General features: G+C 37.2%; 1 protein-coding gene across 5 annotated transcripts in view; it reads right to left on the minus strand.

Annotated features, from left to right (window-relative positions):
• Positions 1 to 22,731, minus strand: part of DLGAP1 (DLG associated protein 1) — a 419,505-nt gene that overhangs the window by 323,690 nt on the left and 73,084 nt on the right. For 4 of the 5 annotated variants that reach the window (XM_042030634.1, XM_042030590.1, XM_042030608.1 and 1 more), the window contains exon 2: positions 8,874 to 9,015. The exons of the other annotated variant lie outside the window; for it this stretch is intronic. The gene's annotated coding sequence lies outside the window, so the exon portion shown is untranslated. The remainder of the gene's footprint in view (positions 1 to 8,873; positions 9,016 to 22,731) is intronic. 5 annotated transcript variants of the gene reach the window in all.

Raw genomic sequence — 22,731 nt, forward strand, 5'->3', positions numbered from 1 at the left:
CAGTGGAAACTAAACTACCAAATTCCAGTTTGCCTTACAGCCTTCAAGTTTTTTTGTACCCCCATGTTTTTAGTATGGTTAGGCACACTTTTCTCCCAGAAACCTTCAGTGCTTCTCAAGAATTTGAGCTTTACTGTCCAAGTACAGTCAAGGTTCACACTAATTTTGCTGCCAGGGAAGAGTTTATACAAGTAAAGCAGCTCTGATGACACATCTGTTAAAAAAAATAAAGCTTCCAACAGGGGTCAGTCTCAGAAGAGAGGTTGTTGGGAATAAATGAATAAAAAGGGAGAAAAAGTCTACTAAGTACTACTGAACATAATACAGACCTGTTAATCTCCTTTCAATTACTCTTAGCTTATTATATTCACTTTCAGCGCTGAAACATGTAGATATAGTGTAGATACATTATGTTTCACTAATATAGGTGATGAGGCAGCTGGGGTGACTTCATTTAGGAACCACAAAAATGGTGCTGAATGGAAGACCAGTAATTGTGTAAAGTAAACCTGGAATATTTATGAAGTACCTTTAACAGAGACAATCCCACAGTAACATTAGATTTTTATTATTTTAGCTTATTAACTGTACTTTATGTATACACTGTCTAATTCTGCCTTAGATATGACCTAACACTTTTCCTCTGATGTTAGTAACTGTAAGGGTTCATCTTAACTTTATTGCGAATATTTCATAAAATTGAATTCATGCTTGAAACACAGAGCCAGCAGTCTATGGATCTATAAAAATGAAAGTTCCACATAGTGACTTATGTTGGCCTATTAGCTGCAAATGCTAAAATAAGTTCTAAGGTCCAGAACCATGGTGTTCCTGCAATTGCAAACTGCTTCTCTGGAAGAACCACCCAAACAAGCTCACTCTGTGGAATGGAAACCTCAATCAGACCTAAATTCCAACAGTTGTTATCCTGAGGTGCCTTAGAGAAGTCAATTCTATAGCATATTTGCCCTGTAATGAAACAAGTAATAGAAGATAAGGGAATAAAGCACTGTCTATTGGCTGTTACTGTGTTTAATAGGACACATGCTGCAGTCCTCTGGACTGAAGTTCCCTAAGTTCAAAAAACCACATCATAGGAAAAACATCTCTGTAATCTCCTACTCATGTAAACATTGACTATCAACCCCCTTACTTTATATATAGCTGGATTCGTTTCTTTGACTTTACAGTGGTTAACTATTGCACTAAAGCTGCCTAGAAAAGACATATCCCATTTGCAATGGATATAGTTAATAAAACAGATAGTATTCCATCAGCATGATAAAATCACTAAATAATTCAATTCAAGCTTTCTGAAGACCATTAGTATACTGTAACTTTCAACGATACCAACATTATTTGGTATCAACCCATTTATTGTGTAATGCCCTAAAATCCCTTGTCCCTCTGGGTCATCCACTCCCATGTACATTCTATTCTTTCTTCTTTTAGTGGTGTAGTCTAAATGTTACTTAAAGATTAAAACTATGAATTACAGTAATTTTAACATTCCAATACTTATATTACTTTTTGTAATTTCATTGTTTTATGCACTGATGGCCGATTCAAAGGAAGATTTAATTCCAGAGGTGATCTATCATGTTGCAAATGTAATTTTTTCACACACAGTAAGAATAAATCTCATCACTTTACTATCTTTCAAGGCATCACCTCTCCTAATGACAAAATGATTTACCGACTTGGCTGAACTATTTTTCTTCTAAGAATTTAGAACCAACAGAAATATTTAATGACTCGATTTAAAGTGCTGAAATAGAAACACACTGAGAGAATATTTAAATGCCGGTATTCCCCCAAGAATTAACACCTGTCAAATCAATAGGTTTTGAAGTGGAAGACATCATGTCCATTTCAATTGCAAATTTGCAAGTAAACACTGTAAAAGGAATGTGTTTTATTTCTGAAGAAGCACGAAAGCACCATGTTCCTTTCTGACTGCAAGACTTGCCAAGGCTTCACTATGGATCCTCCACATTCTTTTTACTTCAAAAGCCAATAATGTATGAGAGGTAACCCCTCCTCTTTGGAAACTACTGGCCGTAATTTAGAGTGATGCAGAATATAATTCTGATATTGATTTAACAATTACATCAGTAAAATAAGGCTTATAAGCTTCTGCATAACATTTCTAATGGCTAAATGCCACCCTTTCCCAGATATGTCATACAAAAAAAGACATGTAACACATCTTTAGTCTCAACATTAAGGAGCAAATAATATCCAAATGTTGTATCTAAGACTCTTTGCCTGACAAAACTTGATCCAACTACTAATAAAATTATCATTTACTTACTGGCATCAACTCTTTTAAATAGGAATACACACTTGCAATGTGACTCAGGATGACAGCCTTTCTAGGCAGCATAGTTGCAGCTGACAAGTGTTAGCCTACACTTGAAAGAAAAAACCACACAAAAGACAACCCCCCAAAACCTACTACCATTTCTCTTTAAACATACCAATTTCTATTTTAGGTTATTTTCTGTGAAGTTGGGCCATATAGGACTAAAAGGTAATGTGTTTGCAAATATCTGAGAAATGTAGCAGCGCTTCTATTGCAGAACATTTCAAGCAAATATCAAAATGCATTAGAGTGAAAAAAAATCAAACATTAGGTAAAAGATGCAGTAGAGGAACAAATCAAACAGAAATCAAGCTTTTACTTCTATATATATTTATATATATGTATATGCTCACATAAACAAAACCCCCAGCTAGAACTAATGATTGTGTATAACTAAACACTTCAAAAATTAGAAATAGTTAAATGGGTTATTCCTTTTCACTAGACAAGATGAAAATATCAGCAGAATGCAATTTTTTATTAAACTGCTTATGTGTGAAACCTCTTATGCATGCATGCATTCTCCAATGATGTGTATATTTATGCGACTTCATCCTACTGACAACATATTTGATCAGCTCAAGGTTCAATCAGAACAAACTTCACAGCTTGTAGCTTGAAAATAATGGAACAGATAGAAAAAAAAAATCATACTTGAGGGCATGGGAGTTGAATATTAAACCAGTGAGATAAAATACATCTTCTTATAAAGTTTTACTGATCACCAATTTTACTCATCCTTTACTTACTACAAAAGGGAAAAATCCTGAAACAATAATAATGGCAATCAACTGTTTATGAACTTCAGTGGTACACTTTGCAGAAACTAGCATAAGACAGTGTTAGAACAGTTAAAGGACTGTTGACAGTGTGAAAAAGTGAGAAAAGAATTTTGGGACATGGCCGGTGACTCTAAAAAGCTCATTCTGACATTAACTGATCTGTATTTTCCTGAACATATCACTGAAAATATTTAAGCTCTTGCAGACACCCTTTAACGTTTTGATGCAACCAAGTTTCTCTGGTAGCTGTCTAATGCCTGTCCTGGTTAAACTCCACTAGAATTTTACTTTTCCTCAGTTGTAGGAAAAGAACCGTGGCATTATGAGCACACTCTAAATTGTCTGTGGCTGTTGAAGCTGTTGAGGTAATACAAGCTCCAGCATCCTACCTAGTCTTGTGGCATATGTCAGGCTGTTTTAGGAAGGAGGTCACCAGCTCAGCACTGCATGAGCTCTGGTTATAGACAGGAGCAACCAAAACTCACACACTCAGAGCTACCTTTCTACTTGGGTATGCAACTGGCTTACACTTAACAACGAAGTAAGATCACTGTTCCTGCATCCCAGAGCCTGCTCAAACACTGCCCTTTGAATTCATACAAAATACATCTAATCTACTGTTGATGTTATTACTGTTCTGTGATAAATATGCTTTATTATTTCATTTATTTTCAAAATATTTTTAATTTGAAACCACAATTTTTATCCAAAACATTACTATAATACAGGGTCTCTATTTATGTATCATTTTGCATGCTTTTGCAACATCCTTTATTTTTGCTTACTAGTCAAGGAATTGAGATTTCCTACATTCCTTTTCATTTTTACCAGATTATAATAGTGGCAAAGGCAAAAAGTAATACAGTATCTTTTTGCATAATGCAGCTCTCATTCTACATGATATAATTCAAAATGTGTCATAATTCAAAAATAAGTAATTATTTTTTGCATAGACAAAGCTAGCAATATGTGTCAGATTATCTGCAATATGTATCTTGTCATTAAAGGAATCCAGTATGGTTTTATTTAAGGAGCTAATAAAGCCTATTTAAATGGTTTTTTGAATATATAAGGAAGTTTTTGCTCCACTGAGATGAGGAAAGAAGAGAAAAAATGTTCTAGACTGACTTGAAATTTCTTTTTCCTGTGTTTTCCTTATTTTGAGATAATGTTAGATTTCTAGTTGCAAGTAAACTGTGACCTTTTTTTTCCTCCTGTCTGTGTGTTTGTCATGTTTCATTTACAAGGAGGTTGGATTTAATTTTTAGAAAAATAATCTCACCTTTTCACACCAAAAAAGGCATAACTTTAAAACCCAAAAACAATAAACAAGAGACCACACAAACCATCCTAATTCCTTCTGCTGTTTGTTTTTTTTTTTTTCTGTGCCTTCACAGTTTTTTAATGCTGATTGTAACAAAAAAAATTTCACAAAACATTTTAATTCCCATCCCTTTGTTTTATCAACATGGGGTTAATTCAGTTGATTCTGGGGCCACTTGTTCATACCAGAAAAGGAAAATTACTATACTTTCACCTTCAGTTAAGTGAAATAGTTTTTCTATCTTTGTCTAATTGGGCTTGAACAGAAAAGCTATTGGCTTCACTTCTTGAAATAACGTATCTTGAGATCATAGGAAAATTCAGGTAGGAATGGACATCAGGCAGTTTCTAATTCAATCTCCTGCTTCAGAGAACAGCACAGGATCTCTGAGCAACCCGATGTAGCGCCTGGTTGTCCTCAGAGTGAAAATGTTCCTCCTTCTATCCATTCTAAACCTCTTCTTTCAACTCATGGCCATTAACCTGAGCTCCCGCCTCTGCACCTGTTTGTCAGCAAGTTTGCACTGGCATCGGTTTCAATCCAAATTTTCACGGGTCTGCTCTTGAAAAGTTCTCTTTGGTATAGTATAGTAATGTCAGATTCCTATAAAGGACCACAGCAAACAAGACAAAACCTGGATGACTTTCCTCAATCTTGTTAGTTCTCTGCATGATTCTCATGTCAGTGAGGCTGTTTGCAGAAAATCCAATAAAGGCACTATTACATATAATGGAGTTCAGTTTCAGATTAACACACCCAGCATCTGTTGTCTACCTGCAAGAAAGATATTTAAGTTTGCTGTTACCTAGACAGCTAAGGCCCAGTTCAATTGGCCTCAGAGATACCTTGGAACACTCCTTCCTGGCTCCAGCAAGCCCATTAGGAGGCTGCAGGTCTCCTACAGGTCCTGTGGCATATTTATCTATTCCACATGGATGTCTCAAGTACACTGCCACATTTTGAATGATCCTAGAGGCATACAAAGGTGTCAGTCACTTGAACCCGTAGGAGACGGATATTTGAATCATTCTTTTGGCCTGACTACCATGAAAACATTTAGATTATATGAGAATCTAGACACCTAGGAAGCATTTAGACACCGACATATGCTTGCACTAAAGTGTCCTCATTACAAACTTAAACCTAGCCACAGCCTAAGATCATGACAGATGACAAGAGACAATTACAGTTCATTAAATGAAATGTCAGTGCTATGTGGTATGGGTGAGAACCATGAAATGGTATCACCGTATATGGGGAAGCAGCTTCTTCACATTTTGTCTCAGGCCTTCAATCACACACACATTTATGATAAAAAGTTCCACATGAGACAGTTAAAAATATTCTTCTACTCCTTTCTCATTCCTGACCACTTCATCTAAGGAAAGACTATTACTCAAAGAGCAACAACTAATGAAGGCCAAACATGGTCCATGAGGCAGAAGAGATGAGAGGTGGAAGTCAAATCCTACATAAGCTCTAATTCCTTCTTTCTGTGAATCTAATAATGCTGTGTTGCTCAGTAAAATGTCAAAAATAACATACAGAACTACCATGTACCTTTTGAGAAACAGAAAGATAAACGGAGTTCTCAAATATCCAGGGTTTCCATACTTCATGAAAAACAAAACAGCCTTCTAGAATTCTTTCTCTTATCTTGAGAGCAGCAGAGATTTTCATCTGTTGTAGCTTTGAATTACAGTGGTAGCCCCTAACCTTAAAAAAGCTCCGGCTAAATCAAGTAACTTCTATTAATGCTCATCTTCTTTTTTCCAGTAAAATTTCCACGTGGATTTAAAAAGTACACTAATAATACTGAAATCTACCCTACAGATGTGGAAGAAGCATGAACAAGGAATGAACATTCTAGGATTTTACCTAAATAGGATAATGTTGTCAAAAGCAGAAAATGTTCCTGAGACACGGGCTGTACTTTCTGCTGGTTCCTTTTTGTTATCGTTGGTTCTATTTGCTGGGGTTTGTTTTTGGTTTTCTAGCTTTTGATTTGTACTTCTCCTTATGTTTTTCTCAACTTAGTCTGTTTTTCTCAACAGGATAATATTTATATCCCAGACAGGTGCCTAATTCTGCCTTACACAACCTTATGGCTTCTTTTGAGATCAAATGATGCAAAACACAAACACCCAAGCTACACAGAGGTGCAAGCTGAGGTTGAAGGATTGCTTTGATACTGCTATAGGTACAACATTGTGAAAATATTCACATGATGCTTTGGTTAAATTCCTTTAAAAGAATGTTCATGAATCATTCAATTGATTAAAAGTGCAATGATTCATTTAAACATTATCACAAAATGGTTTGAATAAACTACTTTATGAGAGAAGCCAAAATAAGTCTGGCTACAAGTATTCTGAAGCCATCTGAACAAATTCCTAGATTATCCTAAATATTTCTCTGTGAAAAATTTTGTTGTGTTCATTTGTCCTATATCTAGGCCAATACAATTACTGAAAGGTAATACTCTATTGTCTTTCTGATAACTGTGGGGTCTTATAAATCTACAAGTTAGCTATTGCTGGCAAAGAAACCTATCATGTTACTATGAAAAACACAGTTTTTCCTAAAGTAAATTTTTACCTAAAGCATAAATTGGTATTAATTGTGTAGTGTACACCATGAGCAGTACTGTGGGATCCCTTTATTTGAGGAAGTTTTCATTTCATAAATGGATAAAGAAAATGAAATTTTCTTTTTGATATTTTGCAAAATACTTGTTTATGGCAAACTGTCACTTGTATTCAGATTTAGAATGTAGAAACTACAGTGATGGTTCCTTGGAAATGCTTAAAATAGATAAGATGGATTGACTGATTGCATATTCCTTTGAATTATTGTGAAAGTACCCGATCTATCTAAATCATGCCATGAAAAAAAGTGGAGTTAGAAGTTATGTAACTTCAAGTTGCTATAAATTGCTTCTTGTTGAAAGCTATATAAAACGTTTTCAAATCTGTCATGTTCCACCTCTTCTGCTTAAAAAAATAAATCAAAGTAAAGATGTCCAAGGAAAGTATGAATCAGGCTTATGTTGTTAAGTTGGAGGAAAAGTTATGCCACTATCAAGACTGGATACTCTTTAGCAATTAAATCCAAGAATCTGGTCCATTTTTGTGCCCAGAATGTATTTATTACAGTAACGCACTGTATTTCATTAGGTTAGCTAAACCAGTGCAGCTAAATAAGCAACAAAACCAGATGATACACACTTCTCTTCTCACAGACACACTATTGTCATTTTTTGTTTAATCCAAGTTTGATTCTTGAATACAGATTTTATCTACCTTCTTTCTGCTGCTGACATTCCCATGTGCCCTCAGAACAAGATCTCTGACAAAGCAGCCAGGAAAATGCATTTTCTACTTCTCCTCCCACAGCAGCATGCAAGATGACTGCACAGCAACAGCATCCTAGAGAACATGCTCTACAAGATCTGATCTGACCTCCAAGACTTTGTCAGAAAACAGTCTCACATCGTGGACCAGTCTGACCTACCACAAAGGAGGAGGAATGGAGTATAAAGAGAGCAGGAAGGAGCCCGAAACTGCTTAATTTGTAGCACTGAACTGAAGAAATTAGCACAGCAGACGGCAGAAGGTAATACAGAGCTTCAAGCTTCTGGGTGAGGCAGCACCCAGAAGCTACTTTTGCTAGTCCTGAGAGCAACCACCACAGCCAGTAGGAACTGCAAAACCACTGACAGTGAGATGAATGTCAAGCCCTTCTTTTCTAGCCTGAAATAAATATTGAAATTTAGAAAGGAACTGCCTTTCCCTCATTTGGAATTTTTACTGGCAGTGAAACTTTAAATCTTTTCACAGTTTTACTGGGATGAGAGACTGAAACTACTTCAAGTGAGGCTTTGAAAGAGAACAGCCAGAAAGGGCCATCATCATTTTCAGAGAATACCCCTCTGCCAATAAAATCTTGCTTACTAGCAGAGCTGCCTCCTTTAGTTAAACACAGTGGCTGGCAAAAAAAATAACAAGGGGTCATGGCAGAATTGCAGTTGATATGCTGAAAGTGTGTATCAGTCAGCACTGAGTCCCACACTCAGCACTGAGTCCCACTCCATGATTATATCCTCTTTTGTACTCTAAAAGACAACAGCCTCCTACAGCAACAAACACAATTATAAGACAGATACCATTTATCCCAGGAAAACTCTCTGCTGCTTAAAAAAATACTAAAAAGGAAAAACAACCCCTTGTGGTGAAATTAGGTACAATTAACTCTGATGATGATGTGTTCTTTAAATTGGGAAAGAAAAAAGGATGCTTTTGTTCAGCATGGTTTATTTTTAGACTGGCAAATACACAATGAAAACAGAACTGGAAAAAAGCCAGAACTGGAGCTCTGTGGGCACCTTCTGAGGTTAAATTACCTTTCATGCCATTTGCACAGAAGACTGTTCTCAAGCAGCTTGAGCAGATGGTCGGGACACCATTGTCCGTTTACTTGTATCCACAAAGATAAACGATTGCTCTTTGAAATCCTGAACAATATGGCCCTTGTGATGCTTTAGGCTGCCAAGGAAAAAAAAACCAAAACAACCAAATAAATATAAATTTAGCTGAGGAGAACAAAAGAGTTTTGATTGATGAAATTTCATTTTAAATAACAAGCACATATAGAATAATAGAAATTTTTAGATTATAAAAGATACCTAAAATCACCAAGTCCAGATGTTAACCTAAGATTGCTGAGTCCACCACTAAACCATGTCCCCAGGTGCCGCATGTCTTTAAAATACCTCCAGGGATGGTTACCTCACAACTTCCCTGGACAGGCTGTTTCAATATTTGACAACCCTTTCCATGAAGATACTTTTCCTTAAAGCCAATCTAAGCCTTCCTTTGCACTACTTGAGGCCATTTCCTCTGGTCACATTGCTTGTTACACGGGAGAAGAGATTGACCCCCACTTTTCTACAACCTCCTGTCAGATAGTCGTAGAGAGAGAAGGTCCTCTCTGAGCCTCCCTTTCTACAGGCTAAATGATCCCAGATCCATCAGCTGCCTCTCATAGGACTTGGTGCTCCAGACCCTTCCCCAGCTCCGTTGCCTTTGTCTGGATATTCCCCAGCACCTCAGTGTCTTTCTTGTAGTGAGGGACCCAAAACTGAACACAGGATTAAAGGTTCAGCCTCATCCAGTGCTGAGTACAGGGGGGCAGCTGCTGCCCTGCTCCTGCTGGCTGCACTATTCCTGATATAGGCCAGGGTGCCATTGGCCTTCTTGGCCACCTGGGCACAGCTGGCTTATGTTCAGCTAATGTCATCCAACACTCCCAGGTCCTTTTCCACTGGGCAGCTTTCCAATGACTCTTCCCAAGTCTGTAGCACTGTCTGGGGTTGTTGTCACCCAAGGTCAGGACCCAGCACTCGGTCTTGCTGAATCTCATACTACTGGCCTTAACCCAAAATATCAGTGATCTGGGATTATTTCACTGAATGAACACAATTTGTTCCTGAATACTTAGCAAAGTAGGAGATGCAGGTAAAAACAAATCATACACAGTAACTCTGACTGAAATAAGAATCTACCACCTCTGCACAACTGCTTCTACTACATAAAACATTTGTTGAAGCACACTGCCATGTAACAACCTGATCTGCCTACTGGGCCAGTGAGATGACCAGAGATACCCAAAATCATGCCAGAGCAGACAACTGCCAGGGCACAGTGATCCACTCAAGTATTGGTAGAGAAGGTAATTTCAGTTGTTTTAAGAACTTCCCAAACTTCTTTGAGAGAAGCACTAGTTAAACATACCTAATGCAAGCATTTTGCCAACAAGCAATTTCCTAAAAAGGCACTTTTATTCTTAGAATAGTTAACTAGTAAGAGAGATGAGTTTAAAGGATTGGAGACAACACGCACAGCTATGAAGAAAACCCTAAAATCTTAGAAACAGTCTTTGGGATTTAGGAGTGAAGTGAGCAGATACTAGTCTTTGGACTTGCAACTGATAGTTGCATAACCTGTCAATCTTAAAAGCTCCCAAAAAGAAAAGTGAGGTTGCTGAATGTGGAAAGAATCACATGGAATCAGTGAAGGGGAGTAGACATGGACTTCAATACACACAGAAAAATAAGACAGAATTGGGTTTAGAAAATAACAGTGAAATTAGATAACTATGACTCACCAGCCACTCAACATCCTGAAGACAGCAGGTATTGCAAAACATTTAATTAACTAAAGTTTCATACAAAGATGTATAGTTGTTTCTGAAACAACTGTTTATTTAAATAATGACACAACAAATAAAATTCATATCCTCTATCTAATACCACACACTCCACAGCAACAGCAAGTAAACAGTGGATATATTTCTCCCTTTTTCATTTCAGTCATCAAATGACTCGTTTTAATCTCTTTTTGCTGTGATGCTGACATATTCAGCGTGCCTTACAATAAATGTACCATTTAGACATTTAAGATTCTTGTCAGATTTTTAGAAATTGTTAACACTCATTGGAATAAGGAAAGAAAGGAAAAGACAGGTTGAGATAATCGTCAAATAGTGTCATCCAGCAACACGCAATAATATGTTCTGATAATGAGGATTAAGAAGAAATAATTGGGAAATAATGTAAACATGAACAGGAACTTAATAAAAAATTAGGTTAAAAAGTTAGGAAAACAGAAAAATTCGGTTTTGCATAGGAATAAAAGAGAAAGCACAAATGGGAAGAATTTTCCTCTTTGCCTTTGAAAAGGAAGGAAACCCAAAAGTGTGTTTGTTCTAAACATCAGTGTCTTATGGTAATGTCATTTCCATTAAAAATAGAGAAAAAGCCAAGGCCTTTCTTCCCCCAAGGGAGAACTCTCTCTGCTTTACTTCCATTTTTTTCACAAAATTAAAGGGAAGGCCTCTGTCCTTCAGCTGTTTGCCTCCCCTTAACATCCCCAGATACATTTGCCTATTTGCCAATAAAATATAATGAAAGTAGTGACTACGCTCATGAACATATAATTGTAGGATCACTTAGGTAGGAAAAAACCTTTAAGACCCTTGAGTCCAGCTGTAAATCTAGCACTGTCCACCACTAAACCATGTCCCCAAGTGTCATGTCCGTTTAATGCAAGCTCCATGTCTGAGAGAATAAGCTATGAGAATAACCATCCATCTTGCAGGAAACCAACAGTACATCTTCCAGTAGCAGAGGACTTCACTAAGAAGCATCTCCATTATTACAAACTGGACACTATTTTTAACTCATAAAACAACTGATAAACTGAAAAAATATTAACAGTATCTTTATATGAAAAGAAGTTACGAGGTAGTCTGGGAGGAACATGATAAAGATGTTCCTAACCTCAAAAATAACACATTTTCACTGAAAAAAAAACCCCAAAGAAGTATATTTGTATGCTTTCCAGAAAAAAAAAGAAAAAAAGACCATTGAACAGTACAAAGGCAGCTGCATTGTGATCAGATATCCTGTTTGAATGGTATCAGTTAAAAAGAACCTGACATTTTCTAGGAAATATGGCAAACCAACATTACTTAACAATGTGCTATTTGAAATGCATTTTACATAACTTCTGTACTGACTGAATTAAGGCACCTATAAATGTTTAAGCTCTCTGTTTAACTCTCTCCAGACATGAAATTTCCCAAAAACAAATCAACAGAATGAATTTGATACTACTGTGGATAAGAATTCAGCAAAACAAATGAGATTTCTCCTTGTTTTGCTGCCCTTAACATGAGCTAACAAGTGCCATGAAGGGTAGACGGGTAAAAGCAATACACTCAGATAAAATCAAGTGCACACATATATAGATGGATTTTCAAGAAAGCCAGGATAAAAACCAAGGTGCAGAAAGGTTGATAGTTAAAACAACTGGGTTTTTTTTTCCTTTTTCAGTAAAGCAGTAACAATTTCCTCCACATAAATTATCTCCTAGATCCTCCTGTAAGCTAGGCCATAATTAATGTACAATAACAAGTTGTCAGCTGCTGCGAAACTGAGACACGGATTCAGGCCATCTTTCTCTTCATACAACTGGGCATATACATCTTCTGATTAGCAAAGATAGTTTCCTTTCTGCAGGTTTATAAGTGCAAGAGACCCCAGTGGGAAAGTCAGGAAGGTGTTCCCATCTCTCCATTGTGCAGTAAGTTTAACTGATCGTTATTTATGGACAGGGGATATGCTGCATACGCTCAGAAATAAGACTCAATAAAAACATGGAGATAAAAACCAATTCAGTATTAACATTAGTACAGCATCTGATTCCAGTAGGAATTTCTCAGTCGTTAACTCTTTTCATACTGCATCTCATTTGTGGGTCAATACAAATGTAGAAGAAGAATTCTGTGAAATGTCTGAAATCTCATGTATCTTCCAAGGAGCTGAGGATACAGCACGTATCATTCCATAGTCACAGAATGACAATAACACAAAACTGAAGAAGCTGTGTTTAGTCTCAGTACCAGAATTGACCGGCCTGAAACACATTTCTAACAGATCGCTAGTCTAAATGAGGTGTGCTAGAGGTAAAAGAGTTTAGGAGAAAAATGCCAATCAGAAAAGCAGGTAAATGTCAGGTAAATGACAATTTGGTGTTGAAATCAGTAAAACTTGCCCATTAAATCTTGCAGAAAATGGTTTATGAAGTTTCAGCTAAGATGCATCCACAGATTCAACCTCAGTTTAACAAATATATGCACTGAGAAGGAAAGAATACTTGAAACTGCATTATTGCAGAAATTTAGTTATTTCTTATTTCCTAAGCCTTTCTTTCATTAAACATAGTGCTACAAGATGTCAATCTCTACTATAACATCAGAGGAAGAATAGATATCCTGGGAGACAGAATGAGCTCCATGATAACATGGACTGATCACAGAACATTCCTTTAAGGCCTAATAAAAACCTCTCCCTGAGCAACCAATGCCATGGTTGTTAATAACATACTGGCTTCTGACTTGTTGAAACTAGTAGACCAAGAATTTAGACTGTTTGACACAGGATTTTATAGAGGTAGATGAAATGAAAGCTTTCAAGTCTAATATACATTACCAAGGACAGAAATATTCCTGAATGTAAATAAAAATGAATACCATGACATATTTGGAGCAATTTTTCATTTTAACAAGCACATCTTTTAGATACTTGGCAGAAAGCATGCCCATTTATGCAGGGTTAGAATTTCATTACCCAAGTTCCATCACCTAAGGAAGCAGAAAGAGGAAACTAATATAATATCCAAGCCGAAACAAATTCTAGTCAAGTACATAAAGACTCTAAAGTGAATAAAATTTTGTGATATTGTCTAAGAAAGTATAAAATGCTTGATTACCTACTATTTCCTACATTGTGCAGACACATATACTTTGTGCAGAATGGGTGCTAAAAGAGCTACCAAATCAAAATAACTATGCTTCACAACACTTTCTACAGGTATAAAGAAATAAAGAAAGTAAAAAGAAATTCCTAAGATACTAGTAAATGGTGACACCACATGCCTTTCAAGAAGTACCAGAAATGCAGGTCGGTGTAACCTGCAATTTTATAAACTGTGATAAATACGAATGAGTTTCAGGATGTCTTTGCTAAAGGTACACCTCTGAAAGCTTTAATTGCACTGCCAAGACCTCTAAGCTCCCAAGAATTAGTTTCAGAGTTTCTGTAATTTCTGCTTGACCCTATTCTGCTGTAACTTTCATCAGAATAAAGATCTGTTTTCAGTACACCCTCCATCCTTCCATTCTGTGAAGCAAAGGCTTCATTAAACTTATAGACCCACTGATGACAGTCTCCACTGAACAAGGCCTTACTGACTCAGTTAATATTCTGGACACCTGAAAATCTTCACAGAGATAAACCATGACTAGCTGGACTCCCAACAACTTCAGCACTGTTAACCTGCAGGTCTCTAAAGCTGAAGCAGTTACACTTTATCTGCAGGCAGGAGGCAGTATGAAAACAAGATTTAGTTGGGGAAAGGCAAAGGCAACGGCAACTCTCTTCTACTTGGAGCATTTGCAGACCAAGCGATAGTATCCACCTCTTTCACCATCAAAGTGGCGAAACTCTGAAGTGAGATACTCTGAGAGATTGTGGAACCTGCACCTTTGGAGATATTCAAAACTAAATGTGACGAGGCCTTGAGGTACCTGATCCAACTTTTAAGTTGTCCTTGAGGTCCAGATGTCCCTTTAAAACTAAACAACCACTTTGATCTATACAAAACTACTTTTTCTTCAGCTGAACTACAACACCATCCAGATGACTGGATAGGAGTTTCACTTCCTCAACTTCAGGCACTTTCCAAAAAGAAGGGAAGCTGAACCAGGGTGTTCCAAATTATCTAAATTGTTTTGCAATGGCCATAGGAGAACAGCACCTCAGCTTTATGACTCATAAAGACAATAGCTGCTCCAGTGCTATGAAATCCTTAACTCCCAGCTCATGCTGCTGTATTGAGTACAAAGAGGGAGCGCTAGCAGGCAAAAAATCACCAGCATTGTTACCTGCCAAATGTCAGTTTTCCTTTGAGGTCTCCCATCTCACTAATGATGAGGCTGACTTGGCTGTGCATATGAGATACAGCAAAGAAACAGCCTGAAGAGATACCGAAGTGGAAAACAGAGCAAATTAAACTGGTTGTCTTCCTGTTTTACAACCAGCTGCAATTACCTTACTGGGTAGTTGGCATCCGAAGAAAACTGTGAACCACACAAACAGGAATAATTTCATTGGCATGCACAGAGTGAACCTTTCCCCAGGTGTAATTTAAGGAGTCCTTAAAATATGCAATTCTATCCAACACTTTGTGCCCTCAATCACTTCCTACTGTAGTTCTGGTTTCTCTCTACATGAAATCCTGCAGTTAAATCTGCTTTCAGGATGACTGCCCTGATTAATAACTCTATAATGTCTGTACCCTCTGTGGGATAAGACATTTCTTTGTTCAAAAGTGATCCTTTTCCTCTGAACGCTGGCAATTTCAGTGCCGAGGGAATGAATCACCACTGCTTGGTGCTGCCATTTCCACTGCTGGGATGTGTGGTCATGTGAAGTCATTCTGAGACATAATTTCTTCCCCTCCTCAGTCAGCTGGGCATTAGGACTGTGGAAAGACTACATGAATGCAAGCAATCCACTGTTCATCCAACATGTCCATCAAAAAGACCTGAGCACCTTCACACATACTGGATGAGTGCTGAATACTTCAATTTTTTAAATTTTTGAAAGAATGTTTGCTGGAATGAACCAAGACAACCAAAAAGGCAGAGCACAGTAACAGAGGATGCAGTTCCTGGGAAGAAATGGAAGGGAAAGCACAATTTGGCATATGTGAAGTTCTGCTGCATTTTGCTGAGAAACAAATCTGCTTGGCAAAACTGGTCAGTATTTTGATTTCCAGTCCACATACTGGAATTAAAAAGCAAAGATCTCTTGAGTTTTCACACGTCAGTGAGAGAGGTACCCTTTCCAGTGGAGAGCAAATATTCAGTGGCCTGACTTGTGTTTCACAAATGATCATTTAGCTCACTCCAGAAATCCCAGAATGAGACAGTATCTCCAGGTGGCAACCCTACTGATGGGCAATTATGGGTGTCACTGCTTTTTGAAAGGTCATTTTGTCAGGATGTAGAAGAGGATCATTTTAGAAAACATATCTCCACAGAACAGGCTAACATTTACTGGCCTACTTCTATCAGAAAAAAATGTATCTTTCAGTAAGGGATTTAAAGGTAAATAAACAAGTTTATTCAACATATATTACAAGTATCTTATGGAACAAAACATTATTAAATTTATGCTGATTACAGAGGGACAAAATTGTATAGAAAAATCCACTGAGGAAGAAAGGCTGAAACATGCATTATCTTATCAGCTCAGTGGGGCCTGTATCACCTGAATTTAAATGACTTGGGTAAGATTATGTAGTGAGTCAGATCAGAGCCCAGAATAGAACCAAGAATTGTGGCTCATTATCTCTGTCTTTAACCATTAATTTGCACTTCCACACTGAGAAAAAATGGATGTTACTATTTTATTAAGTCCCCCAATATATTTAAATGATAACAATACTCTGAACAGTATCAGAGGAAAAACACAGACTGAGATATAAGTCTGACATCCAGTCTGAACTGTGGGTCGCTATGAATGTGTGTAGAGAAAGGAGCAATGCTTGTGTAAAACTGATGGACCTACAACCTCTACAATTGAATCCTCAAGCTTTGATTGTGTTGGGTTTTTTTGTAACTGAAATATGTAAATTTCACTTTCAAAACTAAACAAAAAGAATTGTAGAGGTCTTCAAACACAGAAAAAGCACTTTAGATAATATGTTAGATATGTATTTGTTACTGTAAGGGTTTATTCTATCATAAATATTTAAACATTTTAAACTTTCTGGTTTGATCTTTAAAATCTCATGAGTGCATACTACTGCTTCAGATACAGCACTGGTAACTGTCTCCCAACACAAAATGAGTCACTTTGGTCTAAGGATAGTAAATGGATGCCCTGAAAAGCTCTATTTATATAGTGCTTTGCAGTACAATTTAATGAAACTTTCCAATACTTAAATAAAGAATGTATGTTCTGATAATATGTACCTAAAGTTAGCATCTAGTAAGGAAGTGGATTAAGCCTTTATTGCTAACAGAACTCTCTCATTTGAGTAAATACAGATTTTTAAATGAAATATGCATTTTGGGGAACATTCTCTTTTTTTCTCCTTCTTTCTTTCACACATTGTCTTTTTCTTTCACTCATTCTGAGATTTAACACCTTTTCCATCCTGCAAATGTGAAGGATCTATTTTGGAGTCTGTCAGGATAGTAACAAGTTTTCAAGTGCTGCAAAACCAACTTAGTGTGGACTGCATGTGCTCTGTTCTAAAACCAGTATTGACTGATTCCACTCCTCTTCTGGTGCTGCATATTCCCAAACATATTTTTCACATTTCAAATTCAAATGCATACTTGACTGCATTTTAAACTATGAGTAGTCGCTAAGAACAGACAAGCCACTGGAAAAGCCAGTATGAGCAAGTACTTTACAACCTGTTTCAGGTAAGAAGAAACCTACAGCTTCTCTAAGAGAGGCAGAGATCAAGCATTTTGTTACATCTGCATCAGTTCTTCCCCACCTGCACCGTGAGGTGAACTGGGATGAGCTGGCTGCATTTTCCCTTTTCACAGGATTCACCCTGTGCTCTCAGTGACTCCTCTCAACAGACAGTAGGGTGTAGCCAAAATGCTTTCACTCCCACTCTCTCCAGTTGCTCATAGCAGATAATAGCAGGTAAACAGTCATCGTTCTCTTCCCCACAGCAAGAGTCAGGGGCTGATCACTGCTGAGTTAAGGAAGAGCAATGACAGCCAAGAGGTAGGTGAGATGCTCTTCTATAGTGAGTTTTACAACCTGAAAATGTTGTTCTCAACAGCTTCTCACAGGCCAGACTTCTTCAAAAATTTAATGTCTGAATATCTTTTAAAATGTCACATACAGACAGAGCTATATAAATGTGTGATTTTATGTTTCCTTGTCACTTTCAAAAGCTCCTTAGTAAACAAACCTCTGAGGCCTGTGGACCACACAAAAAGGATCAATTAAAGCTATTTCGACATCTGAAATAAGGAAGAACACAGAAGAAGGAGCAGAGAAGGCAAAAGGGAACAGTGATTATACAGAGCATGCAGGGATTGCATATTGTCAACTTGCAGGCCTGAGGTGGAATTTTCCTGAAAGATGCAGATAGATAGGAATTACAAGTGATATCAGCAAATCATGGACATCTGACAGAATTTTAAGGTTTCTAAGCTATTGATCTCTTTCCTGATGGTGAGAGAAGGGGGAAGCGTGGTGTCATATGCCCTTGCAGAACCTTTCTAACAACTGTGCTTGGTACAAAGAGTGGTTTAATTGCTTCACATATTTCTTGGAAATCATCTTTATTGCTGTGTGTACAGACACCTTAGAGTGAGCTGAAAGATTATTTTGATATTCTCTGTGCCAATAGATACAACAAAACACTGCTTTTTGAAAGCTGATAGAAGCAAGGTAGGCAGTGAACCAGTTAAGCTCTGGCACAGAAAAACAAAATAGCTTGCCTAAGGTAAAATATCAAATCACCAGCAACGTTGGGAGTACATTTGAGATTCTAAGAATCTTCTTTGGAATGATCTTCTGGAATATGCTTTCTCTGTAATACCAGACTTTTTTTTTCTTAGGATATAAAATACTAGTATATACTGATATATGCATGGATGAAGCAATCTGTAAAACTGTAGTCTTCAGAAGACAACAAAATATTTTTTATACTGCTTAAAGATCTACATACCACTGGGAATTCATAGAAGATTGCCAAAGAACCATTATTCTCTTCCATAACTCAAAAATTTGGTGCTGTCTTATGACCAACCAGAAGGTTTCAAATTAACTAAAGGAACAAAATTTGCAGAGATTTTGCATGTTGATCAAGGAACTCATAAGATATTAAAGAATCAAGACTATAAAAAATTTAAAGTTAGATGGAAAAATTCACGGACAGTAAACAACCTACCAGAGGCTGTAGGCAAAGCCACCTGAAAGGCATAATCAGCCAAAAGCCAATTTGAAATGCAGTGTAATTATCACTAACAATACAACACACCAGCTAACAGTGATATCCCTGTAGAAATACCCAGACCTACTTTGCTTTGGATTCCCTTAGCATTTCTTAGATCATTTGTTTCCTTGGTGGGAAGAGTTAAGGGTGTTGAAACAACAGCTTAAATAGGGACACGAGTTTTGAATTTCAAAACTTTGCTAATGGGTTGTTTGGGCCTAGCTAAAAATCTCATGAATCTTGTGGGAGAGTAAGGGACTGCTGGAAAAAGTCCCACAATCTGAGGCATTAGAGCTTGCTGCCTTTCTGGGAAACATAAATAAAACCTGTCAAGCTGTTACTTCACAGCAGTACGATTGCAGAAAGAAGCATTAGTTGCCTTTGACATTTACTGCTGTATCATTGCTACTTACTGAGCATGAATTCCTGAGCCATTTCTTTGTCCTTTAACAGTTATCTGAAAACAGATAGGTAAAGACACTGTGTGACCCTAAAGAAGCAGTACAACCTGCACAAGAAAGCAGAATAAAATCTCCACCTCTTTCTTTCCCAGAGAAAAATAAGGTAGAAATATGTTTCCATGATAAGAAAATGTTTATTTGTTAATAATTTAATAATTTATCAGGTTTGACATGAACAAGTATTCTAATTATGGCAGATTTTGATGTATGTTACACATAAATGCCTCCTCTACACAGCTCTCTGTTTTCCTGGGTCCTTTTAAATTCTTCTAAATATGATTTTGATAATGCAATCAGCTGCTTGAATAAACATAACCTAATTGAAGTGGTATTCCGAAGAGCATTACTTCTATTATTATGACTTCCCTGGTGCACAGCTGTAAACAGGCAGCTGAAAGATAGCAAATGACCTAGATAAATCCGTCTCGATAACTGTCACTCCTTAGTCTTGACCTTCTGACACTGTTCCAGCTGTGCAATAGCTTGTCCTAGCATTAAGGGAGTGACAATCCCAGGCTCATTCTATTCTGGGAAAACTACTAGTATTTCTCTACAAAGACACACAGTCTCATAAAACTAGTGGACTAAAATGTATTTCTAATATAAAAGCAGAAGAAACATTGAACCTTTCTGCAACTTCTCATCTTGCCCCATAAAAATAAGTAATAAGTAAAGAGTAAAGGTACTAAATTAAATTTTAATCATATTTTGCTCATAGCTAGTTGATTTTGCATTTATTTCATAGAATCATAGAATGGTTGGGTTGGCAGGGATCTTAAAGACCAGAGAATCACAGAATGAGTCCGGTTGGAAGGGACCACAATGGGTCATTTGTTCCATCCTCCCTGCTACATTGCATGGGATTGTGTCCAGACAATTTTTTAATATCTCCAGTGAGGAAGACTCTACAACCTCTCCAGGCAATCTGTTCCAGAGGTCCTCTAGTTCCAAGCTCCCTGCCATGGGAAGGGACAGCATCCACTAGGCCAGGTTGCTCAAAGCTCCATCCAATCTAAACTTGAACACTTCCAGGAATGGGACATCCACAACTTCTCTGGACAACCTTTTCCAGTGACTCACCACCCTCACAGTAAAGAATTTCTTACTAATTATCTAATTTAAAATCTGCCCTCTTTCAGTTTAAAGCCATTCCCCCTTGTCCCGTCACTGCATGGCAGCAGCTTTGTAGCTCAGAAAGTAGAGCCCACATCAAACCTGACTCCTAAGTAATCCTATTTTCACTGCCTTTTAGTAAACAGAAGGAAGATAAATATCAGAAAGTAGTTCTGATAATTTATTAGGAGTATACTCTATATTCCATGTAATTTAAGGCATAATGGCAATTCACCAAAATTTTGCTATGCTACAAAAGAAATCCCAAAGTAATCAGAGAATATGTAAAATGGGATGAGAAACTACGACCACTGTAGTGGTCCCACTGTAACTAATAATTCATGGAGAAATGTGTATGTTATAAAATATGTGCTATATTATACACGCAGAATAACCATGTTTTTTACCTAAAATATCAGTCTTAGAATGCCAGGTGATGCCTACATTCAAGCATCATCTTGAAAACACAGTTAAGCAGTTTAAGACAAAACCATGCCATTAATGTACATAACTGGAGAGTGAATTTAGGTGTTATGTAGCCCCAAATACTCCTAGATTTTAAAGCAAAACAAATTCCCGTTGTTAAGTGGCAGAAAATCTTACCAAAAGTTTTAAAAGCAAATAAACCAGATATGCAGGAGCAACATCAGCAGTAAAATGTAGCCAAGCCGCTGCTGTTTTTCCACATTCTGCTTGCATTATCTGGCGAGAGTGAGTAATATATTGTGATGAAGAAGAGAAACTGGAAAACTTTTCGTCAACCTCATTAATCATCACAGCAAAAAGCCAGGAATAAGGCTTTCTGCCTAGAGCATTACATTTAAAAATTCTGCTAGAAGAAGTTGTCCTAAGAAGAAGTCCACCATTTTATCCTTTCATCCTCACTTACTCCTTTACATCACGTAAAGAAATCACTGCTTGAGAAGTGTAGTGTGTAACAACAGGCCCACAAGACAGGGGGGCACATTTTCCTGAAATCTCCAACTACTGTAGGACTGTACAACAAATTAAATGAAGCTTAACTATAAAGTCTCACTGTAAGAATTTTAAAAATACCTAACATACTACTATATAATTGAATTTAGATTAAACAAAACCCAAAGAATTTTCTTGAATTATTGTGTATGTGCAACTGGGAAATGTTCAAAAGTCTTCTTTCAGATTGACACCTCGAACATCTTTAAGCGTCCTTCAATGATTACGAGCAATGTGTGCTTCTGAAAGGCTACCGGAACAGAAGTCCTTACTCTGTAAGATAATACCCTTCAGGTAAAGAGTCACATCCTAACTAAAGAGTCCGACTAAAAGGTGAAGCACCTGTAATGACCATATTATTTTAAAAAATGAATTACACTAAACTACTTCTATATCCACTGATATTCGAAGTCCTGTTACAGACAAGAACTGGAATTTAAGGCTCATTTTGAAACCTAAATTCCAGTGTTAACTTTTTTCTGACACCTGTGATTTGAAAAAAGAAAACAAAGAAACCTCAACTTTATTTTTGACTAGGTTTTTTAAACTCTGAAACAGAGTAATTTTGAAACTAAGATACCTAATTTGAATTTGGATGTAGTAAGATGGCACCTTACCTGTGCAGAACACTTGGGCCCTTACTAGATAAGAGTGCCCCACCTGCTGCTCCAAACAGAAGAAAGGTAAAAACCTATGAGAGCTATAGGAAGGATATCTGCAAAACTTACTTCCCAGTGAAAAATGTTGGAATCTCAGACTATCTGAATTGTCTCTAAAAAATCAAGATCCAGAAACAAATGGAAAAAAGAAACCCCACACCCCAGTGAACCCATGCCTGGGTAAATAGCAACTGCCCACCTAGAGTCCTCTCGATCCTCTTCACACTCAAACTGCATTGGACAGTGTCATGTGGCTCACAAAAAAACCCCAAACCAACTACTTTGGCCACATTTTGTTTCATTATAATTCAGAACAGTGAAAGAGGTGCAACTGTGAGACCAAATTCTAAACTGAAGAACAGAGATCATGCAGAGTTAATAAACTATTGCATTTGGTTTCAAAGCTTACCTGATCTACTCAGGACCTCTCAAACTAAAAGGCATCTACCCAT

This window comes from Corvus kubaryi, unplaced genomic scaffold (assembly GCF_017639235.1).
Source record: "Corvus kubaryi isolate FWS band 111438036 unplaced genomic scaffold, C.kubaryi_AGA036_p1.0 132, whole genome shotgun sequence".
NCBI lineage: Eukaryota > Metazoa > Chordata > Aves > Passeriformes > Corvidae > Corvus > Corvus kubaryi.